At 37.8% G+C, this 20193-nt stretch overlaps 1 long non-coding RNA gene across 1 annotated transcript in view; it reads left to right on the top strand.

The window, feature by feature from the left end:
- Positions 1 to 20193, top strand: part of LOC110261193 — a 198437-nt gene that overhangs the window by 55159 nt on the left and 123085 nt on the right. Inside the window, exon 3 of the long non-coding RNA XR_002345084.1 lies at positions 164 to 290. This is a non-coding gene — a long non-coding RNA (uncharacterized LOC110261193). The remainder of the gene's footprint in view (positions 1 to 163; positions 291 to 20193) is intronic.

Below are 20193 nucleotides of genomic sequence, written 5' to 3'. Positions count from 1 at the left end.
ACTTTAATCATTGTTCCAATTTCTGAGGATGGAGGGTAAACTAAAAATGTTGGATAATGGAGATTCATTATCATGACTTCAAGGAAAGAAATTACTCTCCCATAAATTCTAGGTAATTTGTCTTTCTCAGACGATCTAGTAATGAATTTCCATTTGTTTACAGCTTGGGTAAGAAAACACCTTTTTCACAAATGGCCAGAGCAACTTGCCATCTTGTATCCATGTTCCTTTATCTGAAGTTTGTGTGGATCCAGAATGTTTATTTCCTTTTTTGACCCCACAGCAGATAGGTGAGTACTAAATTCTCATATTTAGTGACTGAGAAGACATAACCATTTCTCAGGGCTAATTTAATTTAGTCACAAGTGTACTATTTCTCCTTTTGTCAAGAAAGATTTAAGTTGAATTGTTACTATTTGGGGAGAACCTGAACTACTGAGGTGGATGTGATCTAATTAAAAAAATTATCTGCTTCCTACTAACAAATTATTCTTGTTAAAAGTTATCATACACTAGAGGAAAAACACTTTTTATGCTCATATTTTCCTAAACAGTGAGATGGTAAATTGTTAGTTCTGTGTGTTTTATTTATTTTTCATAAAAGATATGGACTGCCAGTGGGAGCTTCTAGGAGGAATTAAGTTCATTAATTCTTATAACATGAAATTCAGAAACTCCTAAGACACAAGTGAGAGTAGTTAGCAATAGTAACTTTCAAAGAAATCTAGTAACTAGGCTTATTATTAGTTTCTAACAAATGGTCTAAAACTATACCCACTTCTCAAAGCTGTTTATGATTGCATTCTGCAAGATTCATTTAAAAGGAAGAGATAAAAGCTGCCCTAATCTCCTTAAAACTATGCAAGTTGAGAAAGTAAGTGTAACTTTTTGAGATTACTGATGAGTGGGATGAAAAACTCACAGAATGAAGTAAAAGGATTTAACTAAAAATGAAACTTTTTTTTTTGCATTTGTTACACTGAGTAGTCAAGAAATTTCTTCTTGACTGCACACAAACATTTTTCCACAGCATTGTATCAAACTTTTAGATAGAAAAGAACCAATGAAATAGAGTTCTGTATAGATAAGGTTAAGCTCTTCCCTCATTATGCTATTAAAACTTATATGTAAGTACCAAGATATTACAAGCAAAAGCATAGAAAGAGAGGGGATACATAACTAGAAGAGGCACCACAAACTTCTAGACCCTCCAAACTCTTTTTTTTTCTTTTTTTTTTTAGGGCCACACCTGTGGAATATGGACGTTCCCAGGCTAGAGGTCAAATTGGAGCTGCAGCTGCCAGCCTACTCCACAGCCATAGCAATATGGGATCTGAACCATGCCTGTGACCTATACCACAGCTCAAGGCAATGCCAGATCCCTGACCCACTGATTGAGGCCAGGTATCAAACCCTCATCCTCATGGATACTGGTCAGATTCATTTCTGCTGTGCCACAGCAGGAACTCCTAGAAACTCCAAACTCTTCCTTCCCATGGGTAGACATTTTTTTAAATTAATTACTATTAAATCTACATGGAAATAGCTATGTAAATTATAAAACATAAATCTTGGCTTTGTTCTATAGCAATGTAAAAATGAGAAATAGTCTTTTAAGTCAGAAAATGAAATCAAGGAAAAGAAATGAATGCCTTTCCCTGGAAAGATCCACTTCTGCCACAATCCAGTAATAAGCACCCCTTCCCTATCATTTTCATTGTCTATGTGTTTCACAGTTTATTTCAGAATTCTTATGCATGCTCTTATTTATTTACAATAGTTTAAATGACCTAAAGTCATGTACTGTGATTTGATGCTCTGAATAAATTGATATCTCTGCATCTGGCATCTATGATCTGTCTATCAGCCTCTCTTAGGAGAGGTGGTAAAGGATAATGCTTAAGAACTTCGACTGGTGCTTACTGTTTGATCTGAGCCCCATACTGTTAGCTATGTAACCTAATGAAAGTTCCTTATCCATTTTATACCTCAGTTTCCTCATCTGTAAAATGGGGATATAGTACCAATTGTTTAGGGCTTTTTCATGTATATTAACTCTATTAATATGTGGAAATGCTTAGAAAAGTGTCTGGCACATGGTGAAACTATACAAAAAAATGTTGGCTGGAGTTCTCGCTGTAGAGCAGCAGGATCAGTGGCGTCTCTGGAACTCAGGGATGATTCTTGGCCTGGCACAGTGGGTTAAGGATCTGGTGTTGCTGCAGCTGCGGCATAGGTCACAACTGCAACTTGGATCTGATCCCTGGCCCAGGAACACCACGTGCCATAAGGTGGCCAAAAAAGAAAAAAAAAAAAAGTTTACTATTATCATCCATGCATTTAAGTACAGTACATGAGTTTCATTTTGAAAACTGTTTCATGCACTTTCTTTCATTCAAGAAAGAAATAGCACTAGCAAAATGAAGGGAGATGAGGAAGGTAAGGAAAAGGATCTTTGGCTGTGACATAGAGGCCTTGGTTAGAAATCAGTCAATGGGTGGATCATCAGGGTGATTTCAACTCTTCTGGACATAGATGTTTCCTTTGCAGGAATCTGGGTTAGTTTCAGAAGCAGAGAATCAGGTCCAATTCCATTTTCTAGGCCAGGCCTTACTTCTGGTTTACTCCTCCCTGAGTTTTACTGAGTTGATCCTTCTAGGAGAAAATTTTCAGGTTTTCAAGTCTGCACCAACATTCGTCCACTACTCAGATGTAGATTTGGAGGCTCAAGTGTGTCTCCTATCTGTCTTGTATACAGATGTAAGTCCCATTCTCCATGTAAGCTAAAAGAAAGACATTTATTTATTTCCCCGTATGCCTTACTATTGTCATAGTTGGTTCAGAATTCAGGGAGAAAACCTGAAGGGTTAAATTTATTGAGAACTCTCAGACCCTAAGTCGTATTTGTTTCTATTTTGTCATGAAAATTTTAAAATAACAAGGAAAGATAGTTTCTAGGTAGATTTTTCCTAAGAATTTGCAAACATTATATGTTATTCCTTTTATTGCTAGAGAGAGGCACCAAGATTTTATTATGCGTAAGAATAGCGAATATAAGAAAGGGAGTGTGTGTGTGTGTGTGTGTGTGTGTGTGTGTGTGTGTGTATTATTGGGTAACTACTTTGCTGTACAGCAGAAATTGGCACAGCATTGTAAATCAACTATCCTCTAATAATTTTTTTAAGTAAAAAATACTAACTCTTCTGGAAAAAAAAAAGAATAACAAATAAAAGTCACGCTTTACCAATCCTAATGGATTCCCAATGGAGAGATGTATGCTGTTGATTATACTGAAAGAGAACTTCAAGTGTATAAAGAGAAATATGAACCTAATATTTATTTGGAGTGATTTCTCAGATTGTGTAAATACATTTTTAGGCACATGTATGAGTAATTCATGTACCCAGTTGATCTGACAAATAAATTGTATGATTACATCAGGGATATGGCAATAAGGAGGGCATGGTAGAGGTTCAGACCTGGGAAGGCTAGATAAAACTTTTCTTGAAGAAACCAGAAGTAATTTCTTCTTCCTGTATATGCTGAGAACAGATAAGACTGTTTAATTAACACTGGTTGAGAATAGGCTTGTAGCAGATGGAGGACAAACTGTGTATAAATTTGAAATATTTCAAGGTGAAAGAAGCTTCAAAAAAAAAAAAACTAACATTTTATGTAATAAGCCTAAAATCAATTCAATCCACCATTAATCCACCATCGTAACTAAGTCATTGATTTTTAATTTTACCTTTTCTCATCGTATATAATTGTGGATAGAAATTGGTATGTGTTAAGCATATGTGCTTTTGTGAGTAAATTGTTGGTTTTTATGGGAAATACCACTCCACCCCATCTCACAAATGAATGATGTATAATTTTCTCATCCATCTGAGGATTCAAGCCTGATCTACTAAGGGTCTAAGGGTTTACACTTACTGATACTTTCTGTGTGTGAGACATTGGTCTAAACATTTTACCTCATTTAATCTTCACAATAATCCTTGTTGTTACCAATATCAATCCCACTTTGCAGATGAAGAAGTTTATTTTTAGAGAGGTTAATAGACTTGCAGAGGGCACACTGTTTTAATACAGCGATGCTGAGTTTTGAAGACTGGAAGTAAGCAGAAGCCATCAAAGGAGGTGTCACAATTACGGTCCTTTTTTTTCAATGGTTGCACCCACGGCATATGGAAGTTCCTGGGCCAGGAGTTGAATCCCAGCCATAGCTGCCACCTGTGCCACAGCTGCAGCAACATCAGATCTTTTAACTCAGTTGAAGTATGCTGAGGACCAAACCCATTCTTCCATGGCGATCTGAACCGCTACAGCTAGATTCTTAACCCACTCTGCCATAGCAGGAACTCCAAGCAATTACAATCCTGACAAAAGAAAAAGAGAAGTTATGCCAATGATAGATTCTGGATATACATATAGAAAAAAAATTCAAGAATGGTGACTCTTAATGTTAACTAAAATAAAGCAAGAACTAATGACATCACACATCATAGCATGAAAAAACTCAATGCAGAATTGATAACATGGTATGTCAAATGACATGCTACAGTTTGTGATTTGTTTTTTCTTCGCAAGTAAGAGACCATATCATGGAAGGCAAGATTTCCAGAAGGGCAGAATGATGAGCTTGGCAGACCCCTCTCACCCTAAAATAATCATTTAACTAGATGTAGTTGTTAAAGAAACCAAACATATGAACTCTGCAGACATTATCATAGTGAAGTCAAAGTGTTAAACGTCAAACAACTCATCATGTATAAAGAAATTCTCCTAATTCAATATCTGTTTTCTCATCAGAAGCAACAGAGGTCATATTCAAAGTGAGAGAAAACTGTATGTATCAATCAAGGATCTCCTATCCATAGTAACTATTTTTCAAAAATAAATGGTGTTGAATTTTCTATACCACAAAATAGCATGTTAGAGCACATTTTAATGAAAACTGACATAATTAAACTCAATTTTATTAGTATGTGGACCAAAATTTTAGACAAAACAAGGGGAAAAAAGAAAAAAAAATCTATTGAGAATTCAGTTTTTTAACACAAGACTACTGTGGATTTGCAACCATCTGAATATTCGAATTTTACATTTTTCAGTTTAATGTTCGGCATCATTTAATCACCGTTAAGCATTAAGGTGTTTGGGCATAAATAAAATCTTTTCCCCTTAATTATAGATAGATAGACTAATTAGTACATCTAAAATAACACACTACTTTTTATATGACTGTGTATCACCAATATTGGTTTAAAATATGTACATAGGAATTCCAAAGGTTAGAACCAGTTTGGTTCCTTCAATAAAAAAGATAGTATTTATATTATTGCCTGGTACTAATAATCAAGTTTACAGATTTTAAATGTTTCTTTTAGCCACTGAATAAAGGATACATATATCTGAGCTGTCAGTTACAGATTTTCTAAATTAGCCTCTACTCTCAGCAGAACAAGGGAATAGAAATAGTTTTTTGAGCTCCTAAGTTGTGCTAAATGCTTTGTTTACATTACTTAATTAAATCTTCACACAAGTCCTATAAAGTAGGAATTATTCTCCACACTTTATAGATGAGAAGACTTTTCTCTGGAATACAATTTCGTCAAGCACATGGTTGGTTATTAGCATGAAACCAAATATACGCAGTGGCCCTGGAGACACTGTATGCCATTTGAGAATGTATATAAATGATAAAGCTCTCTGAAAATACATGGAAGCCATTATTTTTCTATTGTTATCACTAATATATACCCACTGAATTTTTTAGAAATATGTAGTAGTAAGAATGTCATCAATTTGTCATCCAAAATCAGATATGTAAATGATTCTTAAACTAGTAGTACTGTGTCTTGAAAGGCATTACAAATGCTGTTAACAACATTATGAATTTGTGGGGAATTTGAAAACAATAAAAGCAATCTCATAATTTTAGCTCCATAAATAATGCATCTTACATTTTATTATATTCAATTTTTGCATTTCTAAACACATACACATATATTTTCTTTTTTCTCTTTTTCTTTCAAACGTTGAGATTCTACTCCGATATTTTGAGTCCTCCTTTTCGTATTTAATATATCTTCAGGATTTTTCTTTCACTAAGTACTTTTCAAAAGTATCATCTTAAGGACTGCGTCGTATTTAATTGTGTGAAATTGATCATCTATGTTAAAAGAACATTGAGTTTTATGAATTTCAGTTTCTTTAAATAGGGGCCATGCTATTTTATTCATATTATTCCAACTTTACTATGTATGGCCAATAAGTACACTCTCATAAGGATTTCTTTTTATATTTTACAGATATCCAAAGATAAATTCCCACTACATTTGGAACTGCTGATATGTCTTTAGTACTTCCTTATTTTTCACTGAAATTCAGTGTCCTTAGACTGAGGTGGTTTGCAAGACCCTGCTGTGTATTAGTCAAACTTAACTGGTTTTTGCTCCATGTTTATGGAATGCTCCACATTCTCATGCTTTCAGGCCTCTATTCAAGTGGTTGGATCCTACTATTGAAGCTTTTTGTCTTTTGCTTTTGTTCTTCCCAATTCCTCATGTGTAAAGAGAGACCTCTCTTCAAGGACCACCTCATGTTTCACTCCCTCAGTTAAATTTTCTGGAGTTTCTGTTGCGGCCCAGCAGGTTAAAGACCCAGTGTTGTCTCCATGAGGTTGTGGGTTCAGGCCCTGGATTCACTCAGTGGGTTTTGGATCCAGTGTTGCAGCTGCAGCTCTGATTCGACCCCTAGCCCAGGAACTTCCATATGCTGCAGGTGTGGCTGTAAAAAGAGGAAAAAAAAAAAGAAAAAAAATTGTTTTTCTGTCCACCAACCCAAGAAGAGGATCTATTTCTGTCTCAGTCATCATAGCTCTTTACCCATATCACCTTGGATTGTTAAAAGAAGCTATTTATCAAACAGCTAATGCATAGGATTTGGGGGATTCCTGTATATAACAGCTATCTTTTTCTACCTGAGTTTTGAACCAAATGAAAAATGAATCCAACATATGGGAATCAAAAAGCCCTTAAATTACTAATAAAGCAAAAACATGCCTTTTTTGCCTTCCTTACCCACGTTGTCACCAACAGTACTGCTCTGGTACATTTTATGGTGTGTAGGAAGACTCCATTCTATGCTTCTGTGTGGAAAGGAAGAAAGGAAATGGATTTGAATACTCAGTTTCTTCTCTCATACTCACTCTTAGGTAATTTATTTCAATGTTGTGGGAAAACCTGGGGAATAAGGCAAGAGCTGAGCACTATTTAGCAATAATTCTTCCTTATGAAACCACAGCATGCCCCACAACAGCATTTAGCTTTTTGATTTCTTAACCCTTTGGACTTCATCATTACGCCCCTGCTTACCCATGTCTAGGCATGTCTATCCTCCTTTGAAAAGCTAATCAGCATCCTATTGGGAAGCCCTGCTCCCACCTTCCAGAGGCTACTTCTGAAACATCACTCTTTATGGAGTTCCCCAGGAAGGCTGTTGGGTAAATATATTGGATCAGAAGACCCAGAAACATGCCTAAATAGTGCTTTATTTTAAAACATTCCAGGGCTACTTTGTATTCAAAACTGCAACCTCACTCCCTCTTCTGTTCCCTTCCAAATTATGTCCAGAATATTTCGCTTGCTGTACCTGGAGCTGAAGTTCACTACAGTGGGTACAGTTCTTTCTGGGCTCTGATGTCTCTCACTAGTAAAGACTTCCCAGGTCGCACATAATTATCACTCATGACATTTAAAAATGAAACACATGTTGCCAATGCTAAGGAAGTAGTCCCAGGCAAATACATGTTGCCAGAACCCGTTACTTAATGTTGGCAAAGAAGAGATGACAGTGGGATCTGAGGGAAGGAGGGTAGACAGGGGAAACTTGATTTCTGCTTCTCCAGAATCCCAGTCGGTCTTAAGCCAGATGTCTGAAGATGGTGTCTGGCAAAGAAATTCCTGGGAGAGCTCGCATGAGAAATTCATCACGTTCAGGGAATGAAATTCTACCTGTGCATGTTGTCATCTCTCATCACGAGTGGGCTTTGAGACTTGGTGACTTATTGCAATTTAAAAAAAAATTTGCAATGCCAGCAGCCCCAGGCTGATGGTTATTTTGAGGTATATTTTTTTTGTGCATCATGTTCAGAACCTTTTAGTTTCCATTTCTCCTTTGAACCCAAGGGATGTCTTATTAGAAGACTTCTGCAGACTTTTGCAAGACGTATTTTTAGTTCTGTGCCTTTGCCATGTGCTTCTGATACTTTATGAAAGTTTCAGGCCTTGCCTGAAATAGCAAGAGCTGTTGAGAGTCTATTTAATTATCTGAGTGAGAGATGATGGTGGCGTGGAGCCAGATAACAATGGTGAATTGGATGAGATGACCAGAATCTAGATATATTTTGAAGATACAGAAACAGGGATTTGATAATAGATTGCCTGTGTGGTGTGAAGAGAAAGCAGTCACAAAGATTCTAATTTTTTGGCTTCAGCTCTGAAGGAATGAAGTTGCAACCTACAAAGAGTACCACCTAAAACTCACCCAAAAACGCTGTCAGTATTCTGGGCTCTATCCTCCCGGTCTTATCTTTAAATCTGTCTGGAGATCTTACAGTCACCTGATATATCTGTTTCTATCTTGAAAGGTTGTTTCCCAATTATTCATATTGTAGATTCATTATTTTTATTGAACCAAAAGAGTTCTTAGAGTAATCTAGATGTTGGTTACCTCTACGCAAGGGTGGGGGTTAGCTGTTTTCCACTCTGGACCCTTTTATCAAGTTTGGTATGGAGTTCTTACTCCATAGTTTGCTTTGGTTCAGTGGTAACAAACCCGAGTAGTATCCAGGAGGACGTGGGTTTGATTCCTGGCCTCACTCAGTGAGTTAAGTATCTGGTGTTGCCATGACCTGTGATATATATAGGTCGAAGAGGCAGTTTGGATCCTGCTATGCTGTGGCATAAGCTGACAGCTATAGCTTTGATTCGACCCCTAGCCTGGGATATGAAAAAAAAATTTGTTATAGCCTAGGGGCCACTTCTCAGAATAATGCTTTTATTTTTTAATTTTAATTTCTTTTGAGGAGAACATTTAAGATTTACTCCCTTAGCAACTTTCAAATATGCAATAAAGTAGTATAAATTATAGTCACCATACTATACATTACACCCCATCAGTTACTTATTTTTATAACTAGAGATCTGTATCTTTTGTCCTCCCTCACCCATTTTGCCTAAACCCCAACTCCGTGGAAACCACTAATTTTTTCTTTGTACCTATGAACTCGGTTTCTGTTCTGTTTTGATTTGTTTTGCTTTTTTAGATTCTGCATATCATTGAAATCACACAATGTTTGTCCCTTTGTCTGACGTATTTTACTTGGCACAGTGCTTTCAAAGTTCATCCACATTGTTGCAAATGGCAAGATTTTATTCTTTTTATGGCTGAGTAGTATTCCATTGTGTGTGTGTGCATGTGTATGTCTGTGTGTGTGTGTGTGTGTGTGTGTGTCTTCTTTATCCATTTATCCATTAGTGGATACTTAGGTTGTTTCCATATCTTGGCTATTGTAAACAGTGCTACAATAAACATGGGGTGCAAATATATTTTCAAATTAGTGTTTTCATTTTCTTCAGATAAATATCCAGAATTAGAATTACTGCACCATATGGTAGTTCTATTTTTAATTTTTTGAGGGACATCCTTAATCCTTTTTGAGTTATTTTTGTGTATGATATAGCCTAGTTTCATTTACTTTGTTGAGTGTCTTAAATGTAAGTTGAATTTTGTTAAATGCTCTTTTCTGCATCTGTTGAGATGATCATGTAATTTTTGAGCTTCATTTTGTGAATGTTCCCTATCATATTTATTGATTTCCTGACATTGAATGATTGGTTTAACCCTGGAATGAATACCACTGGATCATGGTGGATAATTTTGTAATATATTGTTGAATTTAGTTTGCTAATATTTTATGAGAATTGTTGCATTTATATTCATTATGGATGTTGGCATGTAATTTTCTTTTTTGTGGTGTTCTTGTCTGGTTTTGGTATCAGGGTAATCCTAGCCTTGTAAAATGAGTTGGGACACATTATCAGTATTTTGAAAGAGTTTGAGATAGATTGGTATCAATTCTTTTAAATGTTTGTCTTAACAAATGAAGTCCAGTTACTGGGAGGTTCAATTACTGATTCAATCTTCTTACCAGCAATTATTCTATTCTATTTCTTCATGGTTTAGTCTTGGAAGGTTGTATTTTTTTTAGGAATTTATCCATTTCTTACAGGTTATCCAACTTGTTAGCATATAATTATTCATAGTAATCTCTTATAATACTTTGTATTTCTGTGTTATCAATTATAATGTCTTCTCTTTCATAGCTGATTTTATTTATTAGACTCTCTTTTTTTCTTGGTGAATATTTATCAATTTTGTTTATTTTTTCAGAGAACCAGCTCTAAGTTTCATAGATCTTTTCTGTTGTCTTTTGAGTCTCTTTTTCACTTATTTCCACTTTGATTTTTGTTTTCCCTTCTTTCTATTAACTTTGGGTTTTGTTTGTTCTTCTTTATCTAGTTCCTTAAGGAGTAATATTAGATTGAGATTTTTCTTATTTCTTGAGGTAGGCTTGAGTCACTATGAACTTCCCTCAGACTGTCTTTGATGCATCTCATAAATTTTGGTATGTTGTGTTTCCATTTTTGTTTGTCTCAGGTATTTTTTGATTTCTTCTTTGATTTCTTTGTTGATCCATTTATCGTTCAGTAGTGTGTTGTTTAATCTCCACATATTTGTAATTTTTCCAGTTTTCTAGTTTCATACCATTGTGGTTGGAGAAGAAGCTTGATATCATTTCAGTCTTTTAAAATTTATTAAGACTTGTTTTGTGGCCAGATAAATGATCAATCCCAGAGAATGTTAGATGTATACTTGAGAAGAATGTATATTATGCTGCTTTTGGATGGAGTGTTCTACTATTAAATCAATCTGATATAATGTGTCTTATAAGGTTGAAGTTCCTTATTGACTTTTTGTCTGGATGATCTATCCATTATAAATGTTATGTCCTTTTGTTGGATTGGCCCCTTTTATCATTAATTCCCTTCGTTTTCTTTTATTACAGTCTTTTTTAAATTTTTATTTATTTATTTATTTATTTTGTCTTTTTTTGCTATTTCTTGGGCTGCTCCCACGGCATATGGAGGTTCCCAGGCTAGGGGTCTAATCGGAGCTGTAGCCACCAGCCTACACCAGAGCCACAGCAACGCGTGATCCGAGCCGCGTCTGCAACCTGCACCACAGCTCACGGCAACACCGGATCGTCAACCCACTGAGCAAGGGCAGGGACTGAACCTGCAACCTCATGGTTCCTAGTCGGATTTGTTAACCACTGCGCCACGACGGGAACTCCTACAGTCTTTTTTTAAATCTACTTTGTTTGATATAAGTACAGCTATCCAACTTTGTTTTGGTTTCCATTTGCATGAAAGATTTTTTTTCCATCCCTTTGCTTTCATACTGAGTCTCTTATAGACAACATATAGATGGGTCTTGACTTTTTTACATTCAGCCACTCTGTGTCTTTTGATTGGAGAATTTTGTCCATTTTCATTTAAAGTAATTATTGATAGGTACGTACCTACTGTCACTTTGTTCATTGTTTTCTGGCTGTTCTGTAGTTTCTGTTTCTTCTTCTCTTGCTCTTTTCTTTGTGGTTGGATGACTTTCTTTGTGTGATAATTAGATTCTTTTTTCATTATCTTTTATGTATGTAGTGTAGATTTTTTGCTTGTGGTTACCACAAGGCCTACATATAACAACCTATATTAAAACAATATATTTTATGTTGCTAAGAAATTCAAACACATTCTAAAACCATATTTTTACTCTCTCAACCATGCTTTATGTTTTGCTTTTTTTTTTTTTTTTTTTTTTTTTGGCTGCACCTGTGGCATATGGAAATTCCCAAGCCAGGGACTGAATCCAAGTCACAGCTGCATCTTACACTATAGCTACAGCAACATCAGATACTTAACCCACAGAGCTACATGGGAAATCCATGTTTTATGTTTTTATGTAACATTTTATGTTTTTTTGTGTATTCCTCAGTTAATTAATTGTAGTTACACTTATTTTCACTACCTTTTTTTTTTCCTTCTTTTTATGGCCATACCTATGGTGAATGGGGCCAGGGGTTGAATTGGAGCTGCAGTTGCAGGGTTATGCCACAGCCATAGCCACAATGGATCTGAGTTGCATCTGAGAACTATGCTGTGGGTTGCAGTAATGCCAGAACTTCAACCCACTGAGTGAGGACAGGGATTGACCCCATATCCTCATGGATACTAAGTTGGGTTCTTAACTCACTGAGCCACAATGGGAACTCCTATTTTCATTACTTTTTTCTTTAAATTTTCATATCAGCTTTGCATGTGATTAATCCATTACCTTTACTATATATTTACCTTTACCAGTGAGGATTATGCTTTCATATGTTAGCTTATTTGCTTATTACCAATTAGCAACCTTTCTTTTCACCTTGAAGAAGACCTTTTAACATTTCTTATATGGGTGGTTTAGTGATGATGACTCTTTTAGTTTTTGCTTGCTATAAAGCTCTCCATCAATTTTGAATGATAACTTCGCCAGGTAGAGTATTCTTGGTGGGAAGTTTTTTCCTTTTAGCAGTTTAAATATATGTGCCACTCCCTCTGGTCTGCAAAGTTTCACTGAAAAATCTGCTGATAGCCTTATGAGGGTTCCCTTGTACATAATAGGTTTTTTCTCTTGCTGCTTTTAAGAGTTGCTCTTTATCTTTAATTTCTGACATTTTAATTGTAATGGGTCTTGGTGTGAATCTCTTTGGGCTTATTTTATTTGGAACTTCTTGGGCTTCCTGGGTCTGAATGTCTGTTTCCTTCCCCAGATTAGGGAAATTTTTAGCCATTAGTTCTTCAAATAAGTTGTCTGTCCTTTTCTCTCTCTCTCTTGTCCTTCTGGGACCCCTATCATGTGAATGTTAGTCTGCTGGATGTTTTCCACAGGTCCTGAAGCTGTCTCCACTTAAGTTTATTTTTCTTTTTGCTGCTCTGTATATATGAGTTGTTCCACTGCCCTGTTATTAAGCTCTCTGATCTTTTCCCCTGCTTCATCAAGTCTGTTGTTAAACCCTTCTAGTGCATTCTCAATTCAGTTTTTGTATTCTTCATCTCTGTGACTTCTTTTTTGGTCTTATATTTTCTATCTCCTTGTTGAAATGTTCACTGTGTTCATTCTTCTCCCAATTCAGTGGGCAACTTTTTGACCATTATTTTAAACTCTTTTTTGAGGTAAATACTTATCTCCTTTTTTTCCCCTGAGTTTTATCTTGTTTGTTTGTTTGGAAAATATCCTCTGTTTCCTCATATTGCTTGATTCTCTGTGTTCATTGCTAAGTATTAGGCAAGACAGCTACTTTCTCAATCTTGAAGGAGTGGCCTCGGGTAGGAGTTGAACCTCATGTTCATCTTGCTCTAGTTCTTGGTTGTCTCTCAACCTTTATGATTGTCCAAGCAGCCTGATTTATTTTTAATAGCTCCAGTTGTTGAGGGTATGCCAAGACCTGTCAGTGTTTCAAGGGGAGGAATCTCAGGCAGCACTTCATTTCCTCATTTCAGGGTGATGGGAAACCAGACCCTCAGGCAGCAACTTTTAAAGTATGTAAATATATACAGTCCTGTGGAACAGCAATTGTAAATCCTGCTGGCCTCCAGACTAGGTGATCTGGGGCATATTCTGTGGGTTAGTGCAAAAATCAAGGCTCCATATAAGTGTATAAGCTGTTCTGAAAAGCGGTGGTGAGCTGTAGAGGCAGAGAGATTGTGCAAAAATGACATCCCCTGACCTACATTCCCTGAGAGCATCTCTGTAGCCTCTAGGTATGTAGCAAACTTGAAGCCTTCTTCCCAGGCTGAAGCTTCAGGACAAATATATAGGCCTCTTTTATAGAAAGACTGGGAGTGTGTTTCATTTCTTCTGTCTGTGCAGTGCCTTGGGGGCATTAGCCTGCCTCTCTGATTGTTACAGTTCTGTGGGACCCAAGAATGTAAGCCCCATTGTAGCCTCCAGAAGCAGAAGATCAAAGAGCATCCTCTCTGTAGTAGACCCCAAAACTGTAGCACCAGATGTGAAAGGGGTACCAGATACATGTGAGAGCTCCCTTCCAGAAGAGAGCCCGAGTGTGTGAAGATAGCACCCACCTTCCAAGGTTTCTGGAAAGGTTTACAGTTAGCACTTAGATGTGTGGTCATTTAGAAGCCTACCCCTCAGGCTAGGCTATGATGAGAAGCTAATAGGCTTCTTTCACAGGGAGACTGAGCTCCTGTGTCTGTTGCCTCCTGCTGTGCCCTGGGGGTGTAACTACTTAAGAACTTTTTCTTCCTTGGCTGTGGTCTTGAGGGATCTAGGAGCATGAGCCCCACTAACCTTCAGAACCAGATGATGTAGAGGTGACCCTTGGCAGCAACTATAAAAACCAAGGTGCCAGACCAAGGTCTAAGCTCCTTTCTGGGAGATACTGGCAAGCTGAAGTGAGGCAGGAGGAGAGCACAAAGATTGTGTCTGTGGGCTTTCATTCCCTGAGAGCACTTCCACAGGCCTCTAGAAGTGTGCCAGACCAGGGGTCTGCCCTCAGGCAAATGTCCTGACCAGGCAAATAGCTCTCCTTCTTATCAGAAAGACAGGGTGTGTTTCATTTTGCTCTCTGTGCAGTGCCCTGGAGGTGGTAGTGTAACAGAGCAGGGCCCTGTGAGGTTCCTGAGCACACAAGCTTTTCTGTGTCCTCCATTTCTTGTTTTTAGGGCATAATCTTCAGCCTCTGTGACCTTCCCTGAGTTCCAAAGGGCAGTTGCTAATCAGGGAAGGGAGGGGATGTAGAAACTGGGGAGGGGAAGTCAAGAGACAATAGTACAACCTTGGGGCAGGGTCCTGGTTCCTCAACTCAAGAAATATGCATAACAATATCTTTGAGCCTTTCTGTAGAACTATCCCCCACCCCCAGCCCAAAATGGAAGAACTACCTGATGAAGCATTCTTTCTTCCAGGAAAAAAAGGAAGACCACCAGAACCAGTTCTGGGGGCCACTAAACAGCTTTGAAAGAAAGTGCAAGCTTGCCTCTACCCTGATCCTTATCTGCAGCCCTATTTTCCAGTCCCCAAACTATAAAACCACCTCCTAATCCCTTCCATAGTGTGACACAGTCTTTAAGGCATTAGTCTGCCGGGGCCCCCTTTGCCTGGCAAAACAATAAAACTCCTTTTTTCTCCTTCTCCCAAAATTCTGTCTCTGCATTTCTATTCAGCATCAGTGTGCAGAGGCTGAGTTTTGGCTATAGTACTCTACCAAGAATTCTCTCTCTGATTGTTACAGTCCTTTGGGACCCAGGAACACAATTCCCTAGGGCTCTAGAGCCAAGCATTCTAGGAGTGTCCTCTGGGCTGCTGAAGCAAAAAATTGGGACACCAGACATAAAAAAAATGGGGTATCAGACCTGTGTAAAACTTCCCCTCTGGGAGAGACTGTGGAGCATGGAAGAGAGAGAACACAAAAATGGCACCTACCAGTGTTTCTGTCCCTCCAGTAGACACTAAAGACAGTACCCTCCTTTGGGAAAGAATGGGAAGTGGTTTTATATTTGGGAGTAGAAACATAGGGCCACAGATAAGGATCAGAGTAGATGCAAGCTTTCATGCTTCTTCAGAGTTGGTGTTTAGTGACCTCAGGACTGGTTCTGGTGGCCCTCCTCTCTGATTTTCTTTTGGGGGGTGGGGCTTTAGTTGTGCAGAAGAACTCAGAAATTGTTATGTATATTCCTTGAAGAGGAACCAGGACCGTGCCCAAGGCTGCCCTATTTTTTCTGGACTGCTCATCCCTGGTCTCTGCATTGCTCTCTCCCCTTCCCTGATTAGCAACTGTTTGAACCTGACCTTTGGAGCTCACAGAGGCTGAAGTTTATTCCCTAAAAACAAGAAATGGGGTACACAGAAAGGCTTATGCCCAAGAGTCCCACAGGTCCTGCTTGGTTTTATTAGCAAATCTATCTCCTTTCCATATCGTCTGGCAACTTTTCAAACTGCTCCCTCTGTGCTGTGCCCTTCAGTGAGGAAGTCTGCCTTCAAGCCTTTCAAGAACATTCTTCAGTACAGCCACCTGGGTCTTGTGGAATCCTAACTGGATTTCAGAGCCAGGTATTTGGGGCACCTGTATCTCAGGTGCTCACTTAAAGTTAGGGTAGCTGACATGGGATACAAACTCTTACCCCCCAGGGAGAAGCTCTGGATTTGGGAGCCCCCTCCTGATGGTGGGTGCTCACGGGGGTGAGGTAGAGTTTGGGGTGAAACTTATCCACCTTGATGTGGTCCTTTTCTCATTGGATGTGAAGTGGTTGTTCAGCTGGTCTTCAGGTCCTTTTCAGGGGGAATTGTTCCATATGTAGCTGTAGATTTGGTGTGTCCATGGGAGTAAGTGAGTTCAAGATCTTCCTGTATCACCATCTTGGACCACCTGCTCAGGAGAATAATGCTTTTTTAAATACATAAAGTATATAGAATTATATAATGAACCAATAATATAAAAAACAGTTACCAAGAAATGTTTAAAATTTGTATCATAGTTTTGTATGTGGTTCTTGATGAACACATTAAATAAAAAGATCAGAGTCCAATAACTCCTTTAATTTTAAAATAATGATAAATATAAATGATAGTTTAAGATCTTAGCAACAGGATTATGTGATAGAAATTAGGTGTAATGTACTTGGTGAAAAAGGCATAGGTTCAGCCAATACTGCTGTGGCTTGTTCCCTATGGTCACTGACAAAGGAAATGCTAAATTTAGGTTCTCCGACTGAAAGTAACTAGTAAAAATGCAGTGTATTTTTGTTCCCATCCAAGTTCAGGGAACTCCTTTGAGGATAAAGGAGATGACCTGAACATGTGTTCTACAGTGAAACTGTTTGAACTTTGGAGCGAGGTGGACCTGGTATGAAGGAGGGGAATAGGTTCCTTCTCCAACACTGGTTATTTCTAAGGCACTACACTAGAATTTTTTTTTCTTTTGCTTTGTTTTCTGATTTTTATTTTATTTTATTTTTTAAATGATTTTTATTTTTTCCATCATAGCTGATTTACAGCGTTCTGTCAACCAGTCACACATACATGTATACATGCTTTTTCTCACATTATTATGCTCCATCACAAGTAACTAGATATAGTTCCCAGTGCTATACAGCAGGATCTCATTGTTTATCCATTCCAAAGGCAATAGTTTGCATCTGTTAACCCCAAATTCCCAGTCCATCCTAGTCCATCCCCCTCCCCCTTGGCAACCGCAAGTCTGTTTTCCAAGTTCATGTTCTTTTCTGTGGAAAGGTTCATTTATGCCATTTGTTAGATTCCAGATATAAGTGATATCATATGCTATTTGTCTTTCTCTTTCTGATTTACTTCACTTAGTGTGAATCTCTAGTTCCATCCATGTTGCTGCAGATGGCATTATTTTGTTCTTTTTATGGCTGAGCAGTATTCCATTGTGTACACATATACCATATCTTCTTAATCCATTCATCTGTCGATGGATATATAGGTACTATACTAGAATTTTTGATGCACATCATCTCATTTAATTGTCAAAACAATGTTTCATGGTAGTTGTTATTTCCATATAATAATAATGGGAATTGGAGACATTGAGAGGCAGAGTGATTTGCGCAAATTCCTATGACTATGAATTTTGACCTAAGCTGTAGACCCAGGCCTGGCCCTACTCTAAAGGATAGAGTTTCATCTCAGAATTATAATGACCTCTAAGCATTTGGGTAGAAAGCTCATCACCTCCACAAAACTGTAAACTCCTCCATACCAGGGTTCAAGTTGACGTCATCTCCGCACCAGCTTTGCAGTGTCTCACTGTCACTTTAAGCCTATTGTATTTTGATTTGTAATCATTAAAACAGCTGAATATCTTTAGAATACAAAGTAAATATGAAAATATTGTTAAATGCCTCTATGCTTGCCATCTTTATGGAAGAGCAATATAGGAGTTGATGGAAGTGACACAGGAGAATGATCTCTGACAAGATTCTTTTTTTGTTGTTGTTGTTGTTTTTTTGTTTTTTGTTTTATTTTCCCACTGTACAGCAAGGGAGTCAGGTTATCCTTAGATGTATACATTGCAGTTACAGTTTTTTCCCCCACCCTTTCTTCTGTTGAACATGAGTATCTAGACATAGTTCTCAATGCTATTCAGCAGGATCTCCTTGTAAATCTATTCTAGGTTGTGTCTGATAAGCCCAAGCTCCCGATCCCTCCCACTCCCTCCCCCTCCCATCAGGCAACCACAAGTCTCATCTCCAAGTCCATGATTTTCTTTTGTGAGGAGATGTTCATTTGTGCTGGATATTAGATTCCAGTTATAAGTGATATCATATGGTATTTGTCTTTGTCTTTCTGGCTCATTTCACTCAGGATGAGATTCTCTAGTTCCATCCATGTTGCTGCAAATGGCATGATGTCATCCTTTTTTATGGCTGAGTAGTGTTCCATTGTGTATATATATACCACCTCTTCTGAATCCAGTCATCTGTCGATGGACATTTGGATTGTTTCCATGTCCTGGCTATTGTGAATAGGCTGCAATGAACATGCGGGTGCATGTGTCTCTTTTAAGTAGAGCTTTGTCCGGATAGATGCCCAAGAGTGGGATTGCGGGGTCATATGGAAGTTCTATGTATAGATTTCTAAGGTATCTCCAAACTGTTCTCCATAGTGGCTGTACCAGTTTACATTGCCACCAGCAGTGCAGGAGGGTTCCCTTTTCTCCGCAGCCCCTCCAGCACTTGTTATTTGTGGATTTATAAATGATGGCCATTCTGACTGGTGTGAGGTGGTATCTCATGGTAGTTTTGATTTGCATTTCTCTTATAACCAGTGATGTTGAGCATTTTTTCATGTGTTTGTTGGCCATCTGTATATCTTCCTTGGAGAAATGTCTATTCAGGTCTTTTGCCCATTTTTCCATTGATTGATTGGTTTTTTTGCTGTTGGGTTGTATAAGTTGCTTATATATTCTAGAGATTAAGCCCTTGTCAGTTGCGTCATTTGAAACTATTTTCTCCCATTCTGTAAGTTGTCTTTTTGTTTTCTGTTGGGTTTCCTTTGCTGTGCAAAAGCTTTTCAGTTTGATGAGGTCCCATGGGTTTATTTTTGCTCTAGTTTCTATTGCTTTGGGAGACTGCCCTGAGAAAATATTCATGATGATGATGTCAGAGAGTGTTTTGCCTATGTTTTCTTCTAGGAGTTTGATGGTGTCCTGTCGTATATTTAAGTCTTTCAGCCATTTGGAGTTTATTTTTGTGCATGGTGTGAGGGTGTGTTCTAGTTTCATTGCTTTGCATGTTGCTGTCCAGGTTTCCCAGCAATGCTTGCTGAATAGACTTTCCTTTTCCCATTTTATGTTCTTGCCTCCCTTGTCAAAGATTAATTGACCATAGGTGTCAGGGTTTATTTCCGGATTCTCTATTCTGTTCCATTGGTCTGTCTGTCTGTTTTGATACCAGTACCACACTGTTTTGATGACTGTGGCTTTGTAGTATTTCTTGAAGTCTGGGAGAGTTATGCCTCCTGCTTGGTTTTTGTTTCTCAGGATTGCTTTGGCGATTCTGGGTCTTTTGTGGTTCCATATAAATGTTTGGATTGTTTGTTCTAGTTCGGTGAAAATGTCATGGGTAATTTGATAGGGATTGCATTGAATCTGTAGATTGCTTTGGGTAGGATGGCCACTTTCACAATATTGATTTTCCCAATCCAGGAACATGGAATATCTTTCCATTTCTTTACATCTTCTTTGATTTCTTTGATTAAAGTTTTATAGTTCTCGGCATATAGGTCCTTTACCTCTTTGGTCAGGTGTATTCCGAGGTATTTGATTTTGTGAGGTACAATTTTAAAAGGTATCGTATTTTTGTATTCCTTTTCTAATGTTTCATTGCTGGTATACAGAAATGCAACTGACTTCTGAATGTTAATCTTATATCCTGCCACTTTGCTGAATTTATTAATCAGTTCAAGGAGTTTTGGGGTTGAGTCCTTAGGGTTTTCTAGGTATAGTATCATGTCATCTGCATACAGTGACAGTTTGATCTC

Source organism: Sus scrofa, chromosome 6 (assembly GCF_000003025.6).
Source record: "Sus scrofa isolate TJ Tabasco breed Duroc chromosome 6, Sscrofa11.1, whole genome shotgun sequence".
Classification (NCBI taxonomy): domain Eukaryota; kingdom Metazoa; phylum Chordata; class Mammalia; order Artiodactyla; family Suidae; genus Sus; species Sus scrofa.
Note: the sequence above shows the minus strand (reverse complement) of the source record. Positions and strands in the feature narration are given on the sequence as shown.